The sequence below is a fragment of the Anarrhichthys ocellatus genome, unplaced genomic scaffold (assembly GCF_004355925.1).
Source record: "Anarrhichthys ocellatus isolate YVR2014 unplaced genomic scaffold, GSC_Weel_1.0 scaffold5, whole genome shotgun sequence".
Classification (NCBI taxonomy): domain Eukaryota; kingdom Metazoa; phylum Chordata; class Actinopteri; order Perciformes; family Anarhichadidae; genus Anarrhichthys; species Anarrhichthys ocellatus.
In genome coordinates this window covers 4,309,598-4,323,311 of record NW_022280035.1, presented here as the reverse complement: position 1 = coordinate 4,323,311, position 13,714 = coordinate 4,309,598, and the positions used below count along the sequence as shown (strand labels likewise).

Sequence of the window (13,714 nt, the reverse complement as noted above, 5' to 3'; positions counted from 1 at the left end):
TGTCCTACATTACCTTTGACCGCATTACAAGGAGCGAGAACGGATATCCACCCTCCTCTGACAAGTTTATTACGTCTATATTTTCATAACAAGACTGCAATCTTCTCATTCCTCCAAATTATAAAATTCAATCAGAACATGAACTACATATCATATAAAAGATGAATTGGCGTGTTGGTTTGGAACAGAAATGTAGCTCTCACAAAACAGTATGAGAACTATCGATAGACCTTAATAGGTATTATGGTTTATTATTTTAGAGGTCCTGTCCTAAAGAAACTGCAGCTTGCAGAGCACATCACGAAAACCTATTTGACATTTATAAGAGTTTGTTGGTCCCCTGGGGAGTTTGTTGTTTTTCTAGAGCCACACGACTCTCAGGTAGCACATATAATTCAGAGACATTGAGGTCTGGGGGCGCTTGAGTATTGCTCCCCTTGTCTTTGCACAGATTGTCCTCTTCCGTAATTGTCAACCAACTATTCCCATTACGATAATAATCTGTTAACTCAATCAATGCATTGCACAATTAGATCTGTCAATCGTTTAGGTGTCTGTAATGTTAATGGTCAAAAGCAGGAAGTGAATTGATACATTTCATTATTTCCTCAATATTATTTAATCCTCTCCCTGTCTAGTGTGGTTTGTAGTGTTATGTTTCATTCACAGGGCAGGCAAGTAGGGAAGCAATTAATTTGGAATTGTGTGCAGGTTCGTCCCAGCTGTTGACCATTTCTCTGGGACTGGATGATGTATTGCCTTATTGCTGCACATAAACACAGGTCTCTCCGTGGAGCAGGTAGCCGGAGGGAAGTAGGATTTATGGACAGTAGCTTTGTGAAAAATAGCACTTGGTTCGAATAAGTGATGTAAGTTTATTGTTTCGGAAATGATGTTAAGACTGGAGGAACAAAAAAAAACGGGGCAAAAGCTAAACTCTTTCTTGTTGGTGTTTACGCCGTGTCATGAGGCTGATGGAGCAATCGCTTTCTAACTGCTCCCAGGCAGAACATTGAAATTGATTTGATGCAGCCATTTTAAACTCAGCTGATAGATCTGTGGCCCCAACACAATTGTTTTTAACCTGTCCTCCTAAAGTGAAGACGATCTCTGCTGGGCTTAATGCGACATAGTACGGAATCATCACGGTTTGATCTCAGCTAAAGGGTGTTGGCTCACAGTCCTTTGTCTGCCCTCACTATGTGTGTACTGTGGGTGCTGGGCAGAGCGCTAAACACACTTTCACTGGAACTCAATAAAGTGCAGATCTGTGCCAGGTGTGTCTGCAACAACCACTGCTGTATTGTGTGAATCAATTAATGAATAAATGAATCAATACAACCCACAATTTTCTAACCCCCTGTCTGGACACCAATGGGCTGTAAGAACTCATAAAATACACTTAATACAAACTCATAAGCAAGCGGAGATGTACGCTGGCAATCGGCTGAAAGTCTCGTATAAGACGTCATGCAATCTTGCCAAAAACAATATTAACTTAAGCTCACCAAGCTGTCTGCCCGCTGAGCCAGCCACTGAGTTGCGGTGAGGTACAGCAGTGTTTGAACTGGTAGTTCAGTTAGCTGTTAGCGGTTAGCCAAACACACCGGCCAAAACAATAAAAGTGAGCCACAGAGCAGCAGCCAAGAGGAACTCAGCAGTGTGTGTGCTGGTAGTTCTGTTTGCTGTTTGCCAAACACTGTGCAAACTGTTTTCTCCCACTGTGGGTGCAGAGGAGTGGATGAGGGGGGGGGATATGCACTCAGCAGTAGTGAGGAGTCAGCAATCAGTTAATGGCAGTATAAAACAGGCAGTAAAAAGTGTTTTGAGGAAGTGTGAGTTACCGCATCTACGAGAGGTCCTTGAGCATACAGCCACAACTGGCCACCCAGATGATAATGCAATCTGTGGACAGACAACTCACACTCGCTCACTCGCAGACGCACGCACATGATCCTCCTGGCAGAGGTAATAACAATAATAAAGGTTGAGGACAGGACATGGCCTTTGAGGTTTTTACTCGAAGTAACTGTGAAACTGTGAAGACATTTATTGGACCAAATTCATTGATAGCGATTACAAATCAGTAAAGGATAAGATTTCATAAACAAGAGTTATGCTATATTCTGCTCTGTGTCAGGAAGAGACAAAGTATCACAGGGGAAAGATCAACATAAAGGAAGTACAACACAGTAATCAATCTTGTAAACATACACAAAGAGCAGTAAAATACACAGCAGTTATCCCAACAGTAATTCAGCAGTCACTTAGGATGCTGTAGCATAGATGGTAGAGTAGCAAGCTTGGTTGGCAGCAAACTGATCATGCAAAACAAAATGCTACCAAATCTGAAATTAGCAATCATAAAACGGCTGTAATAAAAGGAGAACCTACAGATAATGCTCTAATAAGCGCATTTGTGGAGTAGATAAAAAATGCCTTTCAGTATTTACTTGGACACAGATCTGACAAAATGGTGAATGTAACGCTGTCAGTTCAGCTGCTGTGGAACTCTGCCAGTAGGGGTTGCTGCTAGCAACAGTAGAGGAAGCCATTCTTTATTCACTAACATTTTCTCCGGGGGCAACATAATGACAGCATGATGTTGGTGGGATTACAGATAAAGCAGCGATGGGCGCAACATGTCAGGGCTGGGGAGGGCAGAGGCTTTGCCCCGGGCTAAGTGACTCTTTTCATCTCTGACAAAGTCAGAAATCCTGCACATGTTTCTTATGAATATTATTTAATGTGTGCTATCCTCTTAAATCCACAAGCACTAATGTTGACTTTCAGTTTCAAATTTAAATGAATCACTCTAAGGAGCAGTGTGTAGGATTTAGGGGGATCTATTGGCAGAAATGGAAAACAATATTCGTTATTATGTCGTCATTAGTTTGTAACCACCTGAAACTAAGAATGGTTGTGTTTTAGTGAGCTAAGAATGAGCAGCTCATATCTATAGAGGGAGCAGGTCCTCTTCCACGGAGTCGCACCATCATGTTTCTACAGCAGCAACCAAACACTGGCTCTGGTGAGGGTCGATTGCTTTTTCACGTTACCTGAAGGCTACCATAGTTCTCCGACACTCCGACACATATTGCAACCAACTGAAAACCCCTCCGCCCGAGAGCGGACCTCAACGCTGGATGCTACTAAATCCTGCACACTAAATTCTGCACACTGTTCCTTTAAACTTAGTAACTGTTTGATGGACAACACAGTTTCTCTCTCTTGTTTCTGTACTGGCTGTATCAGAGTGTGAAGAAGCCAAAGTGTCATCAATTGCTTGTTTCTGCTGACTGTAAAAGACTCCCGCAGTCAGCAATCTGTCATGTACGCAACCACCCATCACGCTCTTCACCTCTCACACTCTGGGAAACTGTATGGACAATAAACATAAAGCCCACCTCGACTTATATTCAGACAAATGCTGCAATGTGCGCATTGATGAAACCTTTCACGCAGAAATCATTTGAATAACTTTTAAGTGCCCTATTTCCTCAATCAGCTTCTTACTACGTGTGATGGGATTTATATCTTCTGCCATTCTTGCAATAGTTTTGGTTATTTCACATGAGAGAGTTGTCTTTCTCACTAGTTTGAAGTGGGCAGGGCTCAGATGGAAAACAAGCAGTGTCACATACTTTAGTGCACCATTAAAGATTCAGCAACATCAAACCGCATCTGCACAGTCCTGATGAATAAGTTATTAATACTAAATGATTACTAAATATGTTTTTGTTTTGTCTTTACTTTGATTGTAGCTTACTACGGTATGAATAGGTATTAGTATGGAGACGTAGTTAAAGGTCCAGTGTGTAGGATATGGCGTCTAGTGGTGAGGTTGCAGATTGCAACCAGTTAAAACCTCTCCCGTGTGCCAAACATTTTAAGTGAATGTACAGCTGAAGTCGCAGTTTATGCAGAAATAAATGCTGCAGCTCCTCACGACCAACAGAGGTTTACTGTGTTTTGTTTTCTGGGCCCTGGAGACCAAAACAACGGAGTCCCCTGTTTTTTGTAAATGGCTCATTCTAAGGTAACAAAAACACAACGATTTATATTTTCAAGTGATCATACTCGTAAAAAAACCTCTGAAATTATATTCTACTTCTGCTAATAGCTCCCCCTAAATGGTACACACTGTTCCTTTAAGACGTAACACATACGTAAAGCAAATCCCTGACCTACCTGTGCACTGAGATATGACGTTTGACCACGCTTAAAGAAGAGCTGCTTTATAAAACTCCACATAGGCATCACAGCTTTTTATGACATTGAAATCACTCCTTCCGGCTGTCAAACACTCTTAATGCAGGTGTCTCAGATCAAACTGGGTGTGCATACTTGCATTCGTCTATGTATTTGTGTATGTGCAAAAATGTGTGTAACCATAGGGCCATTTCTTTAATGTGTTCGCCTACCTTCTGGCTCAATGTTAAACCCCTGCATTGCAGCACTGCCAGTGGGATTTCAACAGGCACGACCCTTTTTTTTTTTTTTTTCTTCCTCTAACCCTCCATCCTCACAAGGGAGAGATTAAATTTGGGCCAGATCTCCTCCTGCATAGAAAGCTCCTCGCTCACACATGCCAGTCTTCCAGCGTTCATATGCTACGCTCCAGAGAGCGCAGGGCAGCTGAGAGCCCCCAAAAGTCTCCTGTAGTCTCCCTTTGCCCCACATGAGTCCCCTCCCTCCCCTCTCTGTGTGGGAGAAGCAGTCATGGAGAGCCACGTGTCTTAGAGACAGACACAGACAGAGAGAACAAGAGGCTGAGAGAGAGAGAGAGAGAGAGAGAGAGAGAGAGAGAAAACATGGGATCTGTGGGGGCTCTGCAATTTAAGTGCTGTCTGAGAAGCTGCACAGTAATCTCGTTTAGAATGGAAAGGCTCTGTAGTTTGGTGCTGAGTGACTTTTCCAGTTGTTTGGACTACATTGCCCTCTTCATCAAACGGGGACCAATTGTGGGATAAAAGGGCACATAAATCAGAGAATGTTCTTTCTCTTGGACAGCAGTGTGACTTTAGTGGGAATATTAGAAGAAAGCTTTGTTTCAAGTCTCTTGGACTTGGTTTAGTCAGTGAGGCACACTTACAGCCGTGGACGGAGTCAATAAAGACAACAGCCAGCTAAAACACTGCTTTTGGGAGTCATTTTCAGTGCTGAAAAACAAAAGCTTGGACTCTTGAGAAAATGAAAATGATTTGGGGTTTCGTGGCAAAAACTTCAATAACAATGGTTTCAGAAGACACAACAATCATTATTGAAGTGTGTGATGGCCAATGAGAACATTGTATAACTGTACTAGTTTGCATCAAATCTTAATTATTTCTTTATAACATTATATATTTATTACAAAATAAACAGCAATCAGTGTCAATGTATTTAGGTTTAGTTTTACGCTCTTTGTTTTGATCAGTTTTGATTGACGGTGATCAAACATTCCCACCAACTGTCAACAGATTTTGATCCAGATGTTGCTGAATCCTGATTGGTTCACGGAAGTACGGAACATAAGCCTGTTTCCAACTGAGCCACGCCCACTTCAGACCAGTAGAAAGAGAAATACAGAAATCTTTCATGTGAAATGACCAAAATTGTTCTAACTTTTTTATGAAATATTGTTGTCGTAAACTAAAGGATGAACACATTTTTATATTGGATAAATAATTCTTCAGGGCCTTTCAGGGCCATTTAGAGATTATTATTTCATTTACCGTCCATCACAATATTGCAGATTCATAAAAAATATTTTGTTTAGAAAAATATTGTAAAATATCTATAGAGATTATTTCAGTATAACCTAAACTGCTGTAGCGTGATTAAGTTATTTAGACCTGTTAGCTCTACTGTAGTCGTTCAACATTCCTCCTCAACGTGCAGGAATTATTTCATCTGGTGACAATACATCCTGACATTGAATGATTTGGCTTCTAAATGTTCATTTTGATAAGAACATGGTTCACACACGTGGACTTGTGATGAAAACCAAAGTAAAGAGTCTTCATTAAATCCCCTTTCCTTTTCCCCCTGCGTAGTTCAGTCCCTTGGGGACATAAATAAGTGTGTGGAAGATCTAATTATGTTCACCAAGAGGCAATTCCCTTTACGTGATTGTATCTCAGAATCTGCTCGTCAGGGCCTGTCGCCGCTGTCAGCTAGCCAAATTATGGTCTTTCAAGATTTTTTTTTCTTCCTTTTTTTGAGTGAGATTTGACCTTAAATGTGTCTTTACGGGATAACATTTATTTCTGCTGTGACCTTATGTTATTTAATAAATCTATAACAGGCAAGAACCTTTATGTTTCTGATCCGGTTCAAATGAGTGGTTTGTTTTCATTTTTTTTTATTTTGAATTCAGTCCTTGTCAGTTGACCTTTCTGTTTGAGATAAAATGCCACTTGTGTTCTTGGAGTGATGCAGTGTGAAGCACTGCTTTTCTCCTCCCTGTCACTGTGGTGCCTCAGCTAACTGCAAACAACTCACTTTGACAGTTTCATAGTGTTTTCATGAGGACTGCAGGTATTTTACTGTGCAGAAACCTAAAGAGTCCCCAGTCTATATTCTCCTCCATGCACCAGGAAATTACCCTTCAGTGCAATATTTTTCATCAGCCGTCTCGTTGTCGAGAAGTGCTTTAGAATTTAGAGACACGTTTTAGAATTAAAAGGTCACCGGCGTGAGGTATAGAAAAGGATTTCTTTCATCATAGATTTCATGGCATCAGTGATGCCTAGTGATGGAATGGTCTCTATGGTTCTACTCAATTAAATGTTTCAGTGTGAAAATGAACTGTTTTAAGTATGTTCAGCAAAAATTAAATGTAAATATAACACGTTCAATTCACAGAAGAAATGCTGGCGATGACGGAGTTGTGTGAAATGTTTTCCTTCACTGAAGTGCACAAATTGAAGTTGGTTATCTCTCCCCGTGGATGTGTTTTATGATACAATTACAATAAAGCAATTAAGTCCAGTGAATCATGAAATTGATTGTTTTGCCAACAAAGGAGAAGGAAATTGGGCCACAAATAGAATATCCTCAAAGGTCTGCATAAAAGCACGGACAGAATTCGACTGACAATACAAGTTCTTTAATTCTCTCGTCAGCACATTGTGATTTGCAAACGAATGAAAGGGCACAGTAGAAAGTCCCTGGTCATGGTGTGCTGCTCAGAAAGTGACTCAGAGCCGGTTGTCGTACCTTTAGGGAATAGTGTGGCATTTGAAGAAGAAGAAAAATGCTAATTTGCTTTCTTGCTCATCGTTACAAGATTGAAACCGTTCTCATATCTGTATGGTTACTATAAAGCATGAGAGGGTTAGCTTAGCTTAGCAGAAACGCTTGGAGCAGGGGGGGAAAGCCTACACTTGCACCTGTAAAGCTCACTAATTAACACGTTGTATCTCCTTGCTCCCTGGTAACCCCCTGACAACAATACTCCATGAGTCCACTTAGGTTTTTGTACAGGTTAAAGAACCGTGATATACCGTGTGCATATCCCCCGTTTCCTGTCTTTATGCCAAACTAAGCCAACCACCAGAGTTGTCTGACTTGGTTCAGTAAGTAGTTGTTTAAGTAATCAATTATGCTAAATTTGTCAATTGAATATTGAATCCAACATCTTTGCCATGCGAGGAAATAAGCAAATCTTTATTCACTAAATGTGATTTTGTTCTCCTGAAATTCTTTAAACCACAAAGACTATGAAATGTGTGTAGCTTTGATGCTTTCCAGCATTTGTCCAACACAGTCATTAATGTGGTGGTGTTCATTTGTCAATAAAACACCTCACATGCTACAATAGAATATCTAGAAATGGCTGATTCATTTAGTTAATCTAACCCCTCATGTTTTAGGAATCTATTGTGTGAACTCAAAGCTATTGTAACTATTGTAAGAAAGCAGTTTTACAGCACATTGGTTCACAGCCAGTTTTCAGAGAGTAATTAGATTGATACTACGGCTATGCCCATAATTCTATTTAATAACTGGTGAGGCGTAATGTGCAACGGGTAGCTTTCAGTCATAATTAATTCGTCCTGCACCTTTGTGGGTCAAAACATTCGGCTATTTATCAGCTTGTTTATGTGACAGGGAGACACATATCAATATTCTTCTCTTGGATAAAAAACTATCTTTGCTGTAATAACATTCTGTAGTGTGCAAATTGAAAGTTTAATTTTCCATGGTTTTATTCAAGGCTGCTAATCACACTTGGTGTTCATGGAGTATGATGTACTGCCATGGCTTATCTTTTAAAAGATACACACACCAGTTTAAACTGCTTTACATAATCAGAGAGGTTTGACCTTTTTGCCAAATTTCTCCAAGAAATAGAACAAAGATGTTTCTTTGCCTCCACTGAGTTCACGTTGTCTTTCTCTTTCAGAGTTTCTGATTGACAACATTCTCACTGTGATTACCTCCGGCCGCTTTTCAAGAAATCAAGATTTGGTTGTAAGTATTCCACCAGCGAAGATATTACGTGTGGCGCGAGTCGAGGCTCTGAGCCAAATGCTGTGACCTCTAATGTTGTGAGATGGAGAGGGAAGGAGGGAGGAGGAGATCCTCCACTCCATCAGAGCAGTCCGGTGTCATTGCTGTGACCGTCCTCTTTGAGGGGACACGGATCACTGCACATTGTTAGATGCCTCCATCCTCTGCAGCTCCCCACTCAGAAATATCACCCATTCCTCGTCCTTTGAGAAATCAGGCTTGCCTCTGTGTCCTCACTGTCCACAGAAGGCATGGCCCAGATGGCAGACCGTCTATGGCTGGATGCTTTTTAACTGTCCAGTAATATAACACTCTGATGAGCTGTGGGGTGAAGCGCTAATTGACCTCAAAGGAAAATTCCGCTGATTACCTATAATTGCTTTGTAGAAATGAATTCTTCCTGAAGAATGGACTTATTCATACGTCAAAACAAATTATTTCAGAGCAGTATTTTTGGGGCTAAAAATGGAATCCAAAAATCAAAATATACATGTAAATAGACTTGTGTAATCACATGTTTTGGACTCCACTAGATGTCAGCAAGAAACGCTGCGTGTTGGGTTTTCCCCTCTCTCCCATCTGTTGTTAGAAAAGCTCTGCATGTGCCAGGGCGGAGGGAGCCCACTGCAGTGTGTAGTGAGCAGGAAAGGTGTGGCGAAGGATGAAGGTGCACCCCACTGTGAACAAACATGATTTACTGTCGGAGTGGTTGGGTCTCCAGCATATACGTACCATGCACACTCCAGCACTCAACTGATTAATCAGAGTTATTTCTATGAGTGATGGAAGCTCTAGAGCCTTAGAGGCTACAGGAAGCTAATAAACCCCAGCGGACAACAGCCACGCCTTGAAGGACTGTTGCTAGCAGCATATTTTATACCGACTCTTGTTACTACGGCCATCTGCCATTGTGTAGCCCTCACTGCCCTTTGTCAGTCTCTTCGTTGTTAACATTGATCTGCTCAACATCCACTGAATGAGAGTTCCAGCTCTGGGGATTGGTGGTGCACACTCAGTTGTTTGAATACGCAGCACCATTAGAGGTTGCAGTTTTGCGAGGCGGAAAAAACAAAAGAATGAGATGAAAGACACTCCATAGAGATCAGAGAGTCATGTGACAATGTACTGTAGAAACAACAATGAGGTACATTCGTTTTGTTTTTTTGTCAGACCAACAGTCCAAAACACAAATAAATTCAGTTTGCTATAATGAAAGACGGTGGAAAGGAGCAAATTGTCACATTTTAGAAGCTGAAACCAGTAAACACTTACATTTATGTTTGAAGATGACATTTTTTGTTTCAGCTCTACACTTAAAGCTTTTATCATTAAAATTACCTTTATTGTTGCTAAAATAAATCAAGCTCCTGGTGATGTTCTGAGTATTAATTTGTACAATCTATAAAACCACAGTTGTTACTGAAACAGATATAATCTCAAAATGTGCCATTAAATCCTGAATTGGCGCTTTCACCTGCAGTTCCCCTTCAATCTTCAGTTGCAATAACACACATTGTACCGGTTTCTGAGCAGCGGTGTAGAGACACATTATAGAAACATGGCTCGAGCAGAGGGGCTTCCCTCTCACGATGCCAAATCTTAAATGGGCCAACGCAATGAAACACAAAAAAATTCATTTTTGCACCTCCTCCCATCTGCAGCACCACATCCTAACAGAGAAGCAGATCTTAATCCCCGACTGCCAACCAGCCACAGCGTTCTACATTTACATGACGGCAGCATTCGCTAAAAAGATTTGGAGATCAGGGGAGCGGCAACGATGCTTCACTGCTTCAGGACTTCACTTGATAAAACGGAGCACTGGATGTGATCGTTTGTGCATGTGTGCTGTATATGGAATATCGTGACACATCTTGTCTTGTTTTTTGTTTTTTTTGTTGTTCTCATATCCCCTACATAGAAAAGAAGCATCGCAATCTTTGTCATCCTTCCTACTTCCCTATTTTCCTCTCTTCCTGTCGAGGTTCTGTGGAATGTCTCCACCGTCTCTGAAATACAGTCACCGTGTTGAAACACAGCCATGTGCCTTTACTCATTGCTCAGAAAAAACACATAGCATTACATGTGATTTTGTAGAAAAGCCTGTCCCATAGCCATCGACTGATTGGCTTGACTGAAATACATGGCTGCTATAGTCCATGCAGCTAGTCTCCACAACACGCACTTATTAAATATGTATTCTGAGTTGCACTGTATCTCTCTGGAGACTTGGCCTGTTTAGTTCAAAGTAAGGTCTGATGGGGGGGTTCTTCTTTCCGTATTACTACTCAGTCAATTAAATTACTAGATTATTAGTGCATTTGGTGTCTGCTGTCGCAGCAATAGTCAGCAATATAAAACAATGATGAGAGCATTCGTCATCTGTCACTACAAATCACGATACTTCTGTGTTTCATGTCTCATGGGGCAGGTGCCAGTGTTGCTCACCATGGGTTTACCTGGCGTGCAATGAATCTTGGTTGGATCAATATCCTGTTCCCACTCAGACAGTGAATCAGACCTGCCTGGGTCTTAGGCCACTGGGCTGTAAGATATCTCTCACGTTGTGTAACGTTGAGTGCACAACGGAATGCAGGCTTGACGAGCTTTTATAGATTCAGTAGCGAGGCCTAAATGTCATACCACATTGTTGATGAAGAGGGAATATAAACTATTGGGCTTTATTTAGTCCGAATCGCATTGGAAGGCTGCCATTTTACTTTCACCCTTCACAAAACAATATGGAGGTGGAGAGTAGCAGGAAGAGCTGAAGCAGCCGCCCTCCAGGTTTGGTTGTAGCTGCTGCGATCCCTAAAGGTGATATTCTGTATTTCTTCTTCTTGTCAACAAATCCCATAAAAAGACCAAAAACAATGATGAACTGATCCTGATAACAAGTATTGTATGTGTAGCCAAAAGCCTGATTTAGCTTAGAAGGGCTCCATTGTTTGCACATCAATTAGCGTCACCGTTTTACTCGGTGACATGTTCCTTCATTGCGATGAACGCGATCACTGTTGTTACTTGCATACCAAAAACTACAATGCCCAGCTTTTTTAGGAAATTATTTCACCTTTATTAAAAAACAAACTATATATTTAAAATTTAACATTTAACGGTTTATGTCATCCGTGGGAACAAATGAGCGTAGTGCCACAGACAGGGTGGGGAAGTATTGTGAGACAGACTGACACATTGTTGGTTTTGATGTTTTTATGGGATTTGTTTGAACAAAAGTCGACAAAATTCGCCAGCAGCCTACATCCAAATGTGAAGATGTGAAGATGTAAAAGGCTGTGCTTGTATCATTTTTCTTAATGTGAGTTTTACTGGAACAGCTTCACCTCCCTTATAATTACCAGATCACTTCTAATTCAAAAACCAGCAACCATGCATTGCTGCCTGGACTAAACACTGAGAAATGGTATGGCCACAGACAGGAAACAAATTACATTGTTCTCTCGTTCTCTCTCTCTCGCTCTCTCCGATTGTATGTTTTGAAATTACAAAAAGCCATCCCACTCCACCTTCCATTTTCTCAGATTGAGACTTTATTGATTTCTTGTTTAAGTGCTTATTGCTGGCCAGTAAGGAGGGTGATTCACTTAGGGGACGATGATAATTCTCGGTGACACGCAGTTATACCCGAAGGGCTCCAAACTGTCTGCTTCAGCGTTGGTGTTAAGCAAAAGAGTGCGTCACATCTTGTCATTAAACAAGCAGATTTACGCAGTCACATGCTCACTGTAAATAGGAAAAAAGCAGTGGGAGCTAAGGGAGCTGGGTGGCATTTCTGATGATACCAGGAGTTATTTATTTTTTGAGGCTATTATCCCAGGAGCACACTCAAAATTCTCTTTACTGAGCTTCCGATGCTTATTTATAGCAGTGTGAGGTCAGCAAAAGGTTTTCATATCATGCCAAAGATTGCTTCGTAGGATTAAAATCTTCCTTGATGACAGTGGGAGTGGTGCAAGTACAAAGCCATAATTCAGATAAATGGATAGAGATGGCAAGGGAGGAAGAGACTCAGCAGCAGACTATTGCTGCGGTAAACACAAAGCAAATGACGGGCTTCTTCTTCTTGTCTTTGTCTTGTTATCGAAACTAGGTCTCATCTACAGTATTTTCATTTTGTCCTTGTTTACTTATTTACATCCATTCTTTTTTTCATGCAGCTGCAGCCCAGGAACATATCTGAGCCTTGTGGAGTCCCCGAGCAGCTGTGCTGCATGAACGAGGGACAGTTGAGCACATGGATGGTTTTGGATTGCCCTTATGCATTGGACCGGGGCACAGATTGCTGCATACAGCACCTTGTGAGCAGCATCACAAATCAGCCGGCAGAGTAGTGAGAGCTGGAGTGGAGGGAGAGATGGAAGATGGAGAGAAAGCGGGAGAGGGGAAAGGGGAGGGGAGGGGAGGGGGATCCTTTCAGTGACAGAGATAGAAAGAGTTGAGCGAGGGAGAGGAGGAGGGGATCGAGAGAAGCAGAGGTGGGGGTAGTCACCAAGAGAATGAGTGAGCGTGTGTGTGTACGTGTGTACGCATGTGTGTGTGTGTGTGTGTGTGTGTGTGTGGGAGAACAAGTAGTGCTGCAGTGGAAACAGTGCGAAGAGGACTGCAGTTTCTGGTGCTGATGGGAGAGCGGTCGAGGGACGTTATTAAGGCATTGTTACATTAACCCTAAGTGCCTCTTTGGTGAATGGGTTAGCCTCTTGTGGAGAACAGGATTTCGGGATTACGGTAGTGCTGGTAAGGGCGTATTTCAACTCTGTTGTCAGCATTGCTTGAACACTTCCTTTGAAGAATCTGGATTAGAGTTATAAGCATTTAAAGCTGGGGTGTGATGCTGTAGTTTTTACTGGCTGTCCCTGATTTAGCGTGTCCTTTTCAGGTGCTGTGTGCATGTTACTTCCTGGTGCATGTGGTCCAAACTTTATACAAAGCTAATCATAAGCCTTGTGAAGGGAATACTGAGCATTATCTGGGTCCGCATCTGCCCAGGTGTAAACCTTGTCTTCTACCATTTTGTGTGCAATCCGTTATGGTTCCACATCGGGCACTGTTTTTAGAAAAGAGGGAGGGATGTAGTGTAGCACTGGATCCAGATTATTCTCATTGATCGTGCCTCATTTAGCCTGCCCAGCGGGTGTAGTACCTCTTTCCTCGAGAGTGTCCAGGAGGCTGCCCTGCTGACAGATGCTCCGCTTAC

The 13,714-nt window shown here is 41.8% G+C and overlaps 1 protein-coding gene across 2 annotated transcripts in view; it reads left to right on the top strand.

The window, feature by feature from the left end:
• The window catches only part of LOC116382376 (synaptotagmin-2-like), a 54,668-nt gene that overhangs the window by 15,287 nt on the left and 25,667 nt on the right, over positions 1-13,714 (top strand). Inside the window, exon 1 of one of the 2 annotated variants that reach the window (XM_031845385.1) lies at positions 8,483-13,254. The exons of the other annotated variant lie outside the window; for it this stretch is intronic. The gene's annotated coding sequence lies outside the window, so the exon portion shown is untranslated. Of the gene's footprint in view, positions 1-8,482; positions 13,255-13,714 lie in introns of those variants that run through there. 2 annotated transcript variants of the gene reach the window in all.